This window comes from Erinaceus europaeus, chromosome 4 (assembly GCF_950295315.1).
Source record: "Erinaceus europaeus chromosome 4, mEriEur2.1, whole genome shotgun sequence".
Taxonomy (NCBI): Eukaryota; Metazoa; Chordata; class Mammalia; order Eulipotyphla; family Erinaceidae; genus Erinaceus; species Erinaceus europaeus.
In genome coordinates, this window is record NC_080165.1 from 111,082,227 (window position 1) to 111,096,525 (window position 14,299).

The 14,299-nt window shown below is 36.3% G+C and overlaps 1 long non-coding RNA gene across 1 annotated transcript in view; it reads left to right on the forward strand.

The window, feature by feature from the left end:
* The first annotated feature begins 244 nt into the window (after positions 1-244).
* LOC132538308 (uncharacterized) overlaps positions 245-14,299 on the forward strand; it is a 70,929-nt gene continuing 56,874 nt past the window's right edge. Inside the window, exon 1 of the long non-coding RNA XR_009549704.1 lies at positions 245-301. This is a non-coding gene — a long non-coding RNA (uncharacterized LOC132538308). The remainder of the gene's footprint in view (positions 302-14,299) is intronic.

Sequence of the window (14,299 nt, forward strand, 5' to 3'; positions counted from 1 at the left end):
AATAACTATCTATTGCCTTCTCAAACCCTAAGACAGAAGGAAACTCCTGCTTCCTCTATAGAGCCTATATTTCTGCCAGTCCTGCGACCTTTAGGGTTGGGCTCACTTTCCAGCATGCTTCTCTCAATTCACACCAAATGATATTGCATATGTTGATCCCAACCTAGTCAACACCATGAGTACTACTTCCAAGTAGTACATACTTGGAAGTAGTACCAAGTACATACTTGGTATGCTTCCCTTCAGACTTTGTCCAGAGACGTCAGGGATGGATTGTGAACCCTTCAGCCTCATTACTCAGGTGAGTCCTTTCCTTTCATAGGATTCTCTAATTCCATTTCCAGTGGTTCACTTCCTAACAAAGTCCAAAAACTCAGATGTAGACTAGGTCCTATGAGATAGGGCATATGTTCACATGTATCCGTAAATTAGGGAAAAATATATACCTGAAAGCTGAAGTGCACAATAGTCTGCAGTAAGTCAGTATATGCAGCAAGCAAGTAGAAAGAACTAAAAAGATACCATAAAGTTTGTAATGAAATAATGTCTACTTACACTTAGATACCTTCCTCAACTATTTCCTATTACACTTTCCTCACTCACTCCAAAGCTAACCTTATCAAAGTAAAGACTGCAAAAGCTGAATAAGGGCAAGAGCCTGGCATACTTTAATGATGACTCTTTAGTTAGCTATCAGGCCACCACATCAGCTGGGGCCATAGTCAGGGAGTCCTGAGATTCTGAAACAGACATGAGGGGCCTAGACTGTTGGTATGTTTCATATTGGTTTGGCCCTTGCTAGTTTTGCGGGCCCTCTTTATCCCCGCCCCCTATGCTAAGTAGTTGGAGAGTTCTTGGCGCAGCCGCGTAAAGAGAAGGATGCTGGAGAGATCTGTGTGGTGGTTAGTTTAAGGCTCTCTCTCTGCCACCAGAGGAGAAAGACAGGAGAGCACATGTTTGCCCGCTCATGAGTAAAGCTTCTCTGCCCAGCCGTGTGTTTCTGGTTGTCTCTGTCTGCCGCCACAAAGCTAGCCCAGCCAGCTGGAGCCCCCAAACCTTAACTACAAATGGCGCCCATGTGACTCTGACCTGCGCATCTCTCAGATAAGTGACAATTTGGCTACCTATGCACTATGGCCTTCTCTTCTGCTTGTGAAGAGATCTCCAAAGGCCTCTGCCCTTTCTTCACGAGACTGTTTATCTGTTTCTGGAACAATTATCTCTGGACCACTCTGTGGTTTCCGCCCAATGCCAGCCTGCAAGAGCCCAATGCCAGCCCGCATGAGCCAGCTTTCCACCTCGTGGTGTGGGACATTCGGAGTGGTCTCCCCCCATGCTGCTCGGCTGCTGGGAACAAGGCAGCAGACATGGCGGCCCATCATGGCCGCCCCCCTGGGGCACCTCGGCCAGCGCCTTCTGCACGGCTGGCCCGCCCGCCCTCCTACTATGAAGTCTGGACAGATCCCGGACCACCTGGAGACCGCAGGCTCCCTGCCAAAACTGGGCCCCCTGGCCGAGATCTCCAGCTTGGGTCTGAAGGCAGACGAGCTATAATATGCAGAGATTCGTGCAGAGATCACAACCTACAATTCCTACAAGTGGAGCTGCGCGGGTGGCCACCTCTGGATGGTGACCCCCCCAACAACTAAGACAGTACAGATCTAAATTCGTGTTTAAAATGACATGTCTTCGTAACAAAGGTTTCTCTCCTTGTGTATTAAAGACCATGTTTACGTGTGTGTTTAAAGTTTGGTGACATTAACTTTAAGGTTAAAAATGTAACTTTAAGGTTAAAAATGTAAGGCTATATTCTTACCAGACAGAGTTAAATGAAAAAGGTTTTCAACATAGTTCTCATAAAGGTAAAATTAACTTACATTTAAAGTCTGAGTTAAAAATTAGTTAAAAATCAATGTATTTTAACTAAGTTAGTCTAAAAAAAAACTGTGCACACCTAGGGTGTGTCTCCATCTTGAATGGGTGTAACAAAAGGTTAAAAAGATGCTGTTGATATGTAAAAATCTCAAATTCCTTCTCAGTTAAAAACGTTAGATTGCGCTATGGTTATACTAACAATTGTAACAGAGTTATCAATTGTGGTAAACTTCTAACCTGATAAAAGTTTTGTTTCATAGTAAGTAAATTGCAGCTGTCAAGTTCTCTACAGAAAAGAGGAATTCCGATGGCTGACATTCCCCATCAGGACAGACGTACAACAATTCACCCCCTGGCAATTCTTCGGTGGACATCTGCTTTGGACTCGCTTCTATTGGACTCACTGGTACGCCTCAGACACTTTGCACAAAACTAGCAGCTTCACTTTATGCTGCTGGGTTTCTCAAAGACTGACTGCAGCCAGCTGCCTTGAGATTCTAGGCCATACCCCCCCATGCTAGGTAATGCCCATAAAAAAAAAATGTCCGTCAATGTTCCTCCATGTTTGTGCCAGTTTCTTTTTTGAAAATGCCTGTATGATATAGGTTTCTGTTCACCCCACACCGCTAATACTATGGACATTTAGTTAAAAAGAAAAGGGGGAAATTGTTGGTATGTTTCATATTGGTTTGGTCCTTGCTAGTTTTGCAGGCCCTCTTTCTCCCCGCCCCCTATGCTAAGTAGTTGGAGAATTCTTGGTGCGGCTGCGTAAAGAGAAGGATGCTGGAGAGATCTGTGTGGTGGTTAGTTTAAGGCTCTCTCTCTGCCACCAGAGGAGAAAGAAAGGAGAGCACATGTTTGCCCGCTCATGAGTAAAGCTTCTCTGCCCAGCCTTGTGTTTCTGGTTGTCTCTGTCTGCCACCGTGAAGCTAGCCTGGTCAGCTGGAGCCCCCGAACCTTAACGACACTAGACCATGTATATTTCATTTTTATGAGAGAGGAATATTTATTTTTCTAAAATATATGAATCTACTTTGGTATAAGAAAATAAATCTCTTCTCAAGAAATAGCCTAGAAATAAAGTGTTAAACAATGAAATCAATCAAATAAGAAAATTAAGTTCCAGGGAAAGAGAGAGGCAGACTGGAAGTATGGATTGACCAGTCAACACCCATGTTCAGTTGGGAAGCAATTACATATGCCAGACCTTCCACCTTCTGCATTCCACAATGACCCTGGGTTCATTCTCCCAGAGGGATAGAGAATGGGAAAGCTATTGGGGAGGGGATGGGATATGGAGATTGGGTGGTGGGAATTGTGTGGAGTTGTACCTCCCGCCATCCTATGATTTTGTTAATGTCTCCTTTCTTATATAAATAATAAAAAAAAGAAAATTAATTTCATGTTGGCAGCACATGGTAGAGGAGAAAGGGAATACCAATAATGATAAGCTATCAAGAGATGAGTACCAATAGCAGGGGGAGAGATATGTCTGAGTGTTCCTACTTTGCTATCATATAGTAGACAATTTCTATCTATAAATTCTGACATCAAAGTTGACATTTGGCCTTAGTCATTAAACATTATTAAAAATTATTCTTTAGACTAATAGTCTTTTTCTTTTTTCAAAACTGGCATCTTCCACATGCACAACTTCATGTCTCCCAGTCTACTTAGATAGAAAGAGAGCTTATTCTGTACCAAGGTTATACAATGTCATGACATTCTTATGTGGTGCCTGGGTACAAACTTGACCATGTGCATGGCAAGAGACACCCTCTACCCAGTGAGATATCTCTTCAGTCCCATTAGTACCTTACTTTGGTGATGAAATGATTTTCTGTTTTACTCAAATAATCTCCACTATTTTAAAACATTCAGAAAATATTCTTCTATATTGATTTATATTTATTGGTACATAAACATGATCTAAGAATAAAAGATATAAGTGAAGAAGCCACATGCTAAGAAGTAAACATATGAAGCAGACTATAGAATGATCTGACCAGGCAAACACCAAAATAGGTTAAGACATCCCATAAACATGTAACTCATCTTGATGGATAGTAAGTAGACTAAAATATAACCCCTGTGGGTTAGAGGACATATGTATTTTTGGAGCTACAAATAGTTATCTTATATGGATTTGTTTTGAGTACTAGTGCATACTCAATGACATTCTGAACTAATCAATCGTGAAGATCAAATTGAGAAGTTGTGATACTTAACAGTTATCAATAATTGTTGAATGGGCTTTAGCTACATTGCTGTTGTGCAGCAGTCAGGGGATTGCCCAGCAACACTGTTGCCAGGCCAATATTGAGATGTTGTTTTAAGAGTGGATCTCTTAATATTTAGCAGATATCTTGTCTATTCAATGATGTTATGAGCTATCCTTTGTATATCTTGAAACAGAGCAGATTTTGCTGTTTTCAGCCAGGGATCATCACAAACCTAACAGCCTAACTGAACTTTTTTCCTAGTTATTTTGTTGTGGTAAAATACAAATAATATAATATTAACATCTTCACCATTTTACAGAAACAGTTCAGTGCTACTAACCAGCTTATCAAAAGGTTCAGCAAGAATTATTTTTAACAATCTCCACAGCCCTTTTATCTTACAAAATTAAAACCCTGTACCCATTAAACAATAATTCTCCACAATCCTTTTCCTTCTAATCCATAATAATTATAATACTTTTTATTAGTGACTTAATAGTGATTAACAATATTGTAAGATAATGGGAGTATAGTTTCATACTGTTCCCACCGTCAGAGCTCTGTGTCCCATCCAGTCCATTGGAAGCTTCCCTGTTCTTTATCCCTCAGGGAATATGGACCAAAGATCTTTATGAGGTGCAGAATGTGGGGTTCTGGCTTCTGTAACTGCTTTTCCTTCATACTCTTTTCTGGCTCTATGTTTTCTGACTCAAAATAGGTTCTAAAGGTGTATTGTTTTTTGTTTTTTCCTTTTGTGACTGGCATAATTCACTTGGCATAATGTCTATATTATCACATATGACAGAATTTCCTTCCTTTTTAAGACTAACTAGTATCCCATTGGATGCATGTGCATGCCCATGTATGTAAACATTTTCTTATCCATTTAGCTCTTATCCATGTTGTAGGTGAATTCCTACAGTTACTTCCATAATGTAGCTAAAATGTTTAAATTTGCTATGAACACAGGCATCCCAATATGTCTATGAGTCTTGGCTTCCAGCTCTTTCAAGAATATACTCAGGTGAAATTGATGGATCACATGACACTTATAAGACTGCAGTTTTTAGATTAGATAAATTTCTATTTGGTTAAGAAGTGGTCATTCAAATAATAATAGGCAAATACCTTAGTTATTAGGCTTTAGCTCTGTAAAAAATTGTTTAAACTATGCACCAAAGAGAAAGAAGTCTTTCCAGTGTACTAATGTTAGGAAATTACTAACATATTAGGATTTTAAAAACATTATAAAATATGACTCTAAGTCATTCTAACTGCATATAAACCTTCTCCATTGTTCCATTCCTCTGCTTTTATGTCTACATTGAAATGGCATAAAAATTTTATTTTCAGTTTCATAAGCTTAATTCCCACAATGGGTATCGTTACTTTAACATCTAAATGGATTCACTACTCATGATGATTCTATGTATACTGACATTTAAACTCATATTTTGGTTGGCTGAAGTCTATGTTCTGATAGTTTTTACAAGAATGTTTATGGAAACAATATTCCTCATATGTTTCAAAATATTTTCCTTAGTTTTTATTATATAGTTATATAACAGGACATAATATGTGGATGATGTTCCTTTCCTTTATAATTTTGTAGACATTCCTTTAATACAAAATGTTAGCACTGATGAAGTTATGGGAAAAAATTTAATTTATTTTACTTTTAAAAAAGCAGGTTCTATTTTTCTTCTTTTACAGAAAACTCACATGTTCTCATATGTATATATCCATTGTTACCTTTTCTTATTTATTTATTTATTTATAAAAATGAAACATTCTCAAAAGTTTAGGATAAGAGGGGTACAACTCCACACAATTCCTACCACCAGATCTCCATATCCCATCCCCTCCCCTGATAGCTTTCCTATTCTTTAACCCTCTGGGAGTATGACTCAAGGTCATTATGGGATGCAGAAGGTAGAAGGTCTGGCTTCTGTAATCACTTCCCTTCTGAACATGGGCATTGACAGGTCCACACTCCCAGCCTGCCTCTCTTTTCCTAGTAGGGTGGGGCTCTGGGGAAGCAGAGCTCCAGGACACATTGGTGGGATTGTCTGTCCAGGGAAGTCTGAATGGCATCTTGCTAGCATCTGGAACATGGTAGCTGAAAAGACAGTTAACATACAAAGGCAAAAAAAAAAAAAATTGACCCATCATGAACCTGAAGGATAGAATAGTGCAGGTGAAGAGTTGGGGGTACTCCGCTTTGTAGATAGCTAGTAGGCATATTTTAGTTATATTCCAAAGGGCCTGTGGCTATACTAGTTTTTTTTTTCCCTGAGCTTGAAATCTGATATGCAGGTGGATCCAAGTTATTGTCTGGGGAGATGATGTCATGGCTGGAAAAGGAATGGAAAGCTGGATCAGGAAAGAGACTAGTTCTGAAACATGAAAAAGGTATATAAATATTGTTGATTGCAAATCCCATTGAACTGATATGATCTGGGGCCCATATTCAGCTTAGGAGCCTATGTGACCTCTGCATTCCTATAGATCTGAGCTCACATTCTGTGGTCATGGGTAGGAAGTTCCGGGGGGGGGGGGTGGAGGGAGGGAGGGAGAGAGGGGGGGGAGGGAGAGGGAGAGAGAGAGAGAGGCAGGCAGAGAGAGGACTGCAGTATTACTGACTCACAATTTGTGAAGCCTTCCCCCTACTGGTAGAAACTGGGGCCTTGAACCTGTGTCCTTTTACATTATAGCATGTTTGCTCTACCAAGTTTGCCATTGCCCTGCTCCAACCATATATAATTTTATTTACTACCCAAACTATTTTTCTTAAAAGTTACTTTTATTTTTCTTTCCATTTTTGGATTCATGGCTATGGTGATTATAATTTTTATATTTTCATTAAAAAATAATACTTGAATTGTATTCAAGATTTAAACCTAAAACCTATACCTCAGTACCCTAATTCTAGATACATTCCTTATAGGTAGTAAATGATCAATTGAATAATCCAGGTGTAAAAACAACAAAAATATTTATTATATCCTCTTATTACACAGTGACAACTCTATATATCTTATTCTGTATTTTTACTCTCAGGCTTTAAGTACATCTCAGAAGATTTTCATATGAATGTATAGAGAATTTTCCCTTCTCCTCCTCCTCTTCTGCATTATTATTATTGTTTATTTTCCCTTATTTAAGTTGTATGAATTTTATAATGGAATTTGTTCAGGTCCCTGTAGAGAAACAGTAGTATTTTATTATTCAATTATTATAATAGTGTGATGAATATATATATATATGTATATATAGGTATAAAATTTCATTCATTTGATTTTCTATTTTTTGGGTATATTCTAAATGGCACAGTTGCTGAGAAATTTATTTAAATACTGCCAAGTTTTGATCACTAAGAGCTGCCCTAATTCACATTCCCACCAACAATAGACCAGTTTTCTTATACCCATATTTTCACTGCATTATGAAAATTTTTTTCTTTGCCAATATGATAAATAATAGTTGGTATTTACTGTTCTGTTTATATGCATTTTATTATGAGTAAGTGGAGCTCCTAGCCACATGTTCAAAATCTTATCATTTCCTTTCTTAAATACTTCCTTATGTTCTTCACCCACTTTTATTTTTTTTATCAGTGAAGATAACAACAGAATGGTTTCACGCACATGTGAAATATAGACAGTAAACAAATGTGAAAAAATAATCAACCTATTTCCAGGACTGTTGGAGAACTATAGTAGTTATCTATGGAGGTGCAGATAGAGATATAGATCTATGATGATAGGAGTGGTAAAAAAAAAATTACTTCACCTAAGAAGAGTATGTTATTGGGACCAAAATGTGGCATATCTGTTGAGCATACCTGTTAGCATGCACAAGGGCCTGGGTTTAAGCCTTGCTTTTGCCCTATCTGCAGAAGTGCAGCTTCACAAGTGATAAAACAGTGTTTCAGTTGTTTCTTTTTATGCCTCTCTCTCTCTTTCTCTCTCTCCTCTTTCTGGTTTCTCCATATATTTATAAAAAAAAAAAAAGAAAAAAAATGAAGACTTCCAGGAGCAGTAGATTCATTGTACAGGTACCCTGATAAAAATGAAAAAAAAAAAAGTAAACTATTGTTTTTCTATAAATATGGAACTTCCTCTAGAGTAGACTGTAAATGTGACCACAAATCAAGTCTTAATAAATGAAAAGTAATTTAAATAGTAAAAAATGTCCTTCAAGGGATAAGAGAAATTTTACTCATGTGTCAATAATTGTACTACAAACCAATAAACCATAAAAAGCAGTAATTTTTTTTCAGTAAATATCATGAAATTAGAAATTAATAACAGAAGAAAACTAAGGAAACTCACAACTAACCAATTCACTAGAATAATCAATAATCAGTTGTTCAGTTAATCAAAGAATATATCATAAGAGAATTTTTCTCCACCAAGGTGCAATGAAAATTCTCCCTTCACAGTGATTCCAATGCTCCTGGTGTGATAAATTAAACAATTAATTAATTATATTTACTTTTATAACAAGGCCACTTTTGAAAAATATTGAATTTATAAGGAGTTCTATGAAACATTGTGAACAAAATTTTCATTAATGTAAATAAAAATTATTAGACATATAGACACTACAGAAACTGATTTAAGAATAAATAAAATGTGAATGAAACTGTTGTTAGAGATTAACTTGCATTAGTAATTTAAAATTTTCCACCAAAGAAAATGAAAAAAAAAAATCCCAAGACCAGATGATTCCAGTGAAAAATTAATATAAATTCTTATAAAAAAGCTAAATACTTCCAAAAATATGAGAAAATCACTTTTTATTTTATTCTCTGTTACTAATCCTAATTTAAAAACAAAAAAATTCACAAGAAAATGAAAATGCAGTAAATCTTATAAATGTAGCCATAATAGTCAACAAAACACTAGAAAATTGAAAGCAGAAGAATACAAAAGGATTATGCTTAATAAAATGATATTTACTCCAGGAATGCAATATTGATTATGTATTTAAAATAATTAACCATAGTATTAATAAGGAATAAAAAGCACGTAATTGATAAGATGATGATAATTTAAATTAAAGACAATGCAATTGTCATTAAAACTTCATTAAAGTTCTAGTTGCCTTCAAGTTTAGATGAATAAAGTGACTTTAAAATTAAATTGAAATGCAAGGGACTAAGAATAGTCAAAATAATACAAAATATCTGGCTTGGGAAATAGAAATGTATAGAAATATACATGGGAAACAGGCTTTTGGTGGTGGAAATGGTGTTAATATACACTCTTATTAACTTATAGGTTCATGGGAAAAAAATATTTCTATACACAATACACTCACTCCTTGATTCAAGGTTCAGAATTGACAGAACTGCATTGGAATTTTTCTTTTGCTATTTATTTAACTTTTCTACATTTTATGTTCTTTCTAAAGAATAGAGAAAATTATATAGATTAATAAGTTGTGTTTTGTACAAAAAGTTTTCAATCAACTGCCATATAATTTTACTAGTGACTTAGCAGTGTTTTGCAAAATTATAAGATTTCAGAGGTATAGTTTCATATTGTACTCACGATCAAAGTCCTGTGCTCCCATCTTTCTGATAACCACTATGATTCTCACAGACTGATAATTCAGTTTTTTTTGCTTGCTTTTTCCCCCTTTGTTTTAAAAGCTTACATGCTTTAATTATCTGTATCCCAAATATGAGAGATGATCTGATAGTTATCTTTTACCTTGTTACTTATTTCTGTTCCATCCATTATCTCCAAAAGAATACAATATCATCTTTTTAATTACATTCAATATAAAGCTCATAACTTCTTTATACAGTCCTCTGCCAATGGTTGTTTAGGCTATTTCCATATCTTGGTTATTATAAATAATGCAATCATTAAAATGAGTGCAAATGTCCCTTCAAATTAATGTCTTCATGTCACATAAAGATATGCCTCATAGGAGTTTTACTGGATTATAAAGCATTTCCATTTTTATTTGCTAATGGAATCTCCACAGTATTTCCCCATTAAATAGTTTTAACTACCTGTCATATATTAGGTTTCTATATATGTGTGGGTTTGTTTCTGGGATTTTTATTCTATTTCATTGGTCTGTGAATTTATTTATGTTCCTATACCACACTGGTCTAATTACTACAACTTTGTAATATAAACTGAAGCCAGTAAACGTAATATCTCCATTTTCATTATTTTTATTAGAATTACTCTATCACCCATCAAAGTTCCATGAAGCTTCTTTAAGAGAATAGAACAAAAGTTACTGTCATTTATCTGGAACCTGAAAAGACCTAGAATTGTCAAAACCATCTTGAGGAAAAGAAACAGAAATGGAGGCATCATACTCCCAGACCTTAAACTATATTATAAAGCCATCATCATCAAAACAGCATGGTACTGGAACAAAAATAAGCACACAGACCAGTGGAACAGAATTGAAAGCCCAGAAATAAATCCCCACACCTATGGACATCTAATCTTTGATAAGGGGGCCCAAAGGATTAAATGGAAGAAGGAGGTTCTCTTCAATAAATGGTGCTTGGAAAACTGGGTTAGAACATGCAGAACAATGAAATTGAACCACTTTATCTCACCAGAAACAAAAATCAACTCCAAATGGATCAAAGACCTGGATGTCATACCAGAAACAATCAAATACTTAGAGGAAAACATTGGTAAAACACTTTCCCACATACACCTCAAGGACATCTTTGATGAATCAAACCCAAATGCAAGGAAGACTAAAGCAGAAACAAACCAATGGGACTACATCAAATTGAAAAGCTTCTGCACATCCAAAGAAACTATTAAACAAACAAAGAAACCCCTCACAGAATGGGAGAAGATCTTCACATGCCATACAGCAGACATGAAACTAATCACCAAAATATATAAAGAGCTCAGCAAACATAGCACCAAAAAAGCAAATGACCCCATCCAAAAATGGGCAGAGTATATGAATAAAACATTCACCTCAGAGGAGATCCAAAAGGCTAACAAACATATGAAAAACTGCTCTAGGTCACTGATTGTCAGAGAAATGCAAACTAAGACAACACTAAGATACCACCTCACTCCTGTAAGAATGGCATACATCAAAAAGGACAGCAGCAACAAATGCTGGAGAGGCTGTGGGGACAGAGGAACCCTTTTGCATTGCTGGTGGGAATGTAAATTGGTCCAGCCTCTGTGGAGAGCAGTGTGGAAAACTCTCAGAAGGCTAGACATGGACCTTCCATATGATCCAGTAATTCCTCTCCTGGGATTATACCCCAAGGACTCCATCATAACACCCAACCAGAAAGTCATATAAATCACTAGTTAATTAATATGAGGGGGGAAAATTAATTGTATGTCTCGAAGTTTTTTAAAATACAGGCTGAGTCTTTTTAATATATAGGCTGTGTATTTGATATGCAGACTCTCAAAAGCCTAGACCAAGTAGATCAGAAGCAACCAATAGCACAGCTATATACAAGATACTGGGTACTGTACAGCAAACCCTAACTGAAGGACTTTTCAAAGTTAACCCAATTACCAAATAATGTGATGATAACATTAACTATAGATTGTCTTTTTGAACCCTAAGGCAGCAGGAACCTCACATCTCCACTATAGAGCCTCTACTTCCCCCAGTCCTGGAACCTTAGGATAGGGCCCACTTTCCCGTATGCCTCTCCAAATCCATACCAAATAATATTTCATCTGTCGATCACAACCTAATCAACACAACGATTTCCACCTCAACATGCTTCACTTCAGACTGTGTCCAGAGACTTCATGTGTGGAATGACAACCCTTCAGCTTCATTACTCGGGTGAGACCTTTCCTTTCATAGTATACTCTAATTCCATCTCAGGTGGTTCACTTTCTAACAAAGTCCCAAAACCTAGATATACACCAGTTTCTGTGAGAGAGAGCATATGTTCACACGTATCCGTAAACTACTGCAAAATATATACCTCAAAGCAGAAGTACACTAGAGTTTGCAGTGAGTATCCCCCTAACACTTCCTCTCCACTATTCTAAGCTTTGGTTCCATGATTGCTCAACAATTTGTTTGGCTTTGTATGTTAACTCTCTTTTTCAGTCACCAGGTTCCAGATGTCATCAGGATGCCGGCCAGGCTTCCCTGGACTGAAGACCCCACCAATGTGTCCTGGAGCTCCGCTTCCCCAGATACCCACCCTACTAAGGAAAGAGAGAGGCAGACTTGGAGTATGGATCGACCAGTCAACATCAGCGGGGAAGCAATTACAGAAGCCAGACCTTCCACCTTCTGCAACCCACAATGACCCTGGGTGCATGCTCCCAGAGAGATGGAGAGTGGGAAAACTATCAGGGGAGGGGGTGGGATATGGAGATTGGGAGGTGGGAATTGTGTGGAGTTGTACCCGTCCTACCCTATGGTTTTGTTAATTTATCCTTTCTTAAATATAAAAAAATTACTCTATCATCTTTTGTGTTTGCACATGAATTTTTGGATTGTTTGCTCAAATTTCCTAATTCATATTTTTTGAGAAGCAAATGAAACTATGCATACCAAATGTTACAATTAGAACTTAGTAATCAGAAACATTTAGGTTATTATTACCCTAATTCCAAATACTATGCTTACAATTCTACAGACATGTGCATGAGAGTGCTCATATACACACATAGACACACACACCACAATAAAAGTGGGAATAGCAATTATATAAAACACTGAACTCACCCTGGCTGATGGAAATTTGGTATATCTCACTATGTTATTTCTAGATATTACTTCCATTGCATCTTTTGACCAAGAATATATATATATATATGTTTTACACACAATGAGTTGTCAGTGGTTTCCAAGTTGTATGTTCTGATTTGATTTATAAAAAGCTGTTTAATCACTGAAATGTGTTTCAGCTTTATTGGTAGCCTAAATAAACAAAAATAAAACTATCATTAAATGGATGCTTGTCATACTTTAGCATTTAATATAGCTTACCATTGAAATATGAAAGGGTTTAGAAGCAATGCCTTCCAGAAAATTTCAAATTGACTGGAACCATAACCAATTAATTTACATCATCAAAATGCTAACACAGCTGTAAGCAGGTGGAATACTTAATCAGCATTTCTTTATGATAGTTTGATGGAACAATGAGAAGTGAGAACAAAATTAAGAACCTGAAAATTAAAGGTGATGAATTATGACCTAGATGTCTTTTCTGGTAAGCATTATGCTTCTCTAAAAGTTTAAATTCCTGATTGAAAAATCCCCCACTAAAATTTCTCCAGGTTGAAATCATGATTATGTTGTCAAGGTGTTGCTAATAGATCAGTGGACAGATGCTTACTTAAATGGATACTCATTTTCTGATTGAAGATTATAATATATACAAGGAAGGCAGATGTCTGAAGATACCAAGGTGATTGTAGTAGCGACATACTGCATCTGTACAAGTTCAGTTAAAAATGAAAGAGGGTAGCGGAGACAGCATAATGATTATGCAAATACAATTTAATCCTGAGGCTCCAAAGTCCCAGGATCAATCCCAAGCACAAACTTAAGCCAGAGCTAAAGAGTGCTTTGGTAAAAAATTACTAAGTAATTAATTTAAAGAAATATTTTAAGTATCTAGTTAAATATCTAGATTAAATTTTATTTTTTATAAATCAGTTATCTATATATAATATATATGATTCCAAATGATATATCTCATAATCTCTTTGCCTGTATATTTCCCTTTTCATATTAGAAAGTAGATAGATATAAATAACCTTAGGAATTTGAAATGTTTTAGAGTTTATGTAACTGTAAAAAAATGTTAAGCTTAAGCTAAGAGAATTTGGAGGACAGTACATGGGAAAAGAAGGAAACATATGAACAAAGTCAGGGGAGGAGGGAAGCAGAGGGTACATCTGGTCCTGGTACATCATGGTAGGAAAGGACCGGAATTGGAAGTGAGAATGTTACACAGAATACTATCATGAGGGAAAATAAGAAATTGCACCTATGTGTCAATAACTATACAGTATGCAGTTAACCTCCCTCCAATAAAATGATAAAACATGCATGAGTAAGCTCTTATTTAGTGTGAATTTGTCATATCTCAGCCAGCTGTTGCTTTCAAGAGTCTTTCAAGAATGACATCCTATACCTAAAAAAAAAAAAAAAACTATCTTTGGTCACAAGTTTTCATTTTACCAAATAATAGTTGATTG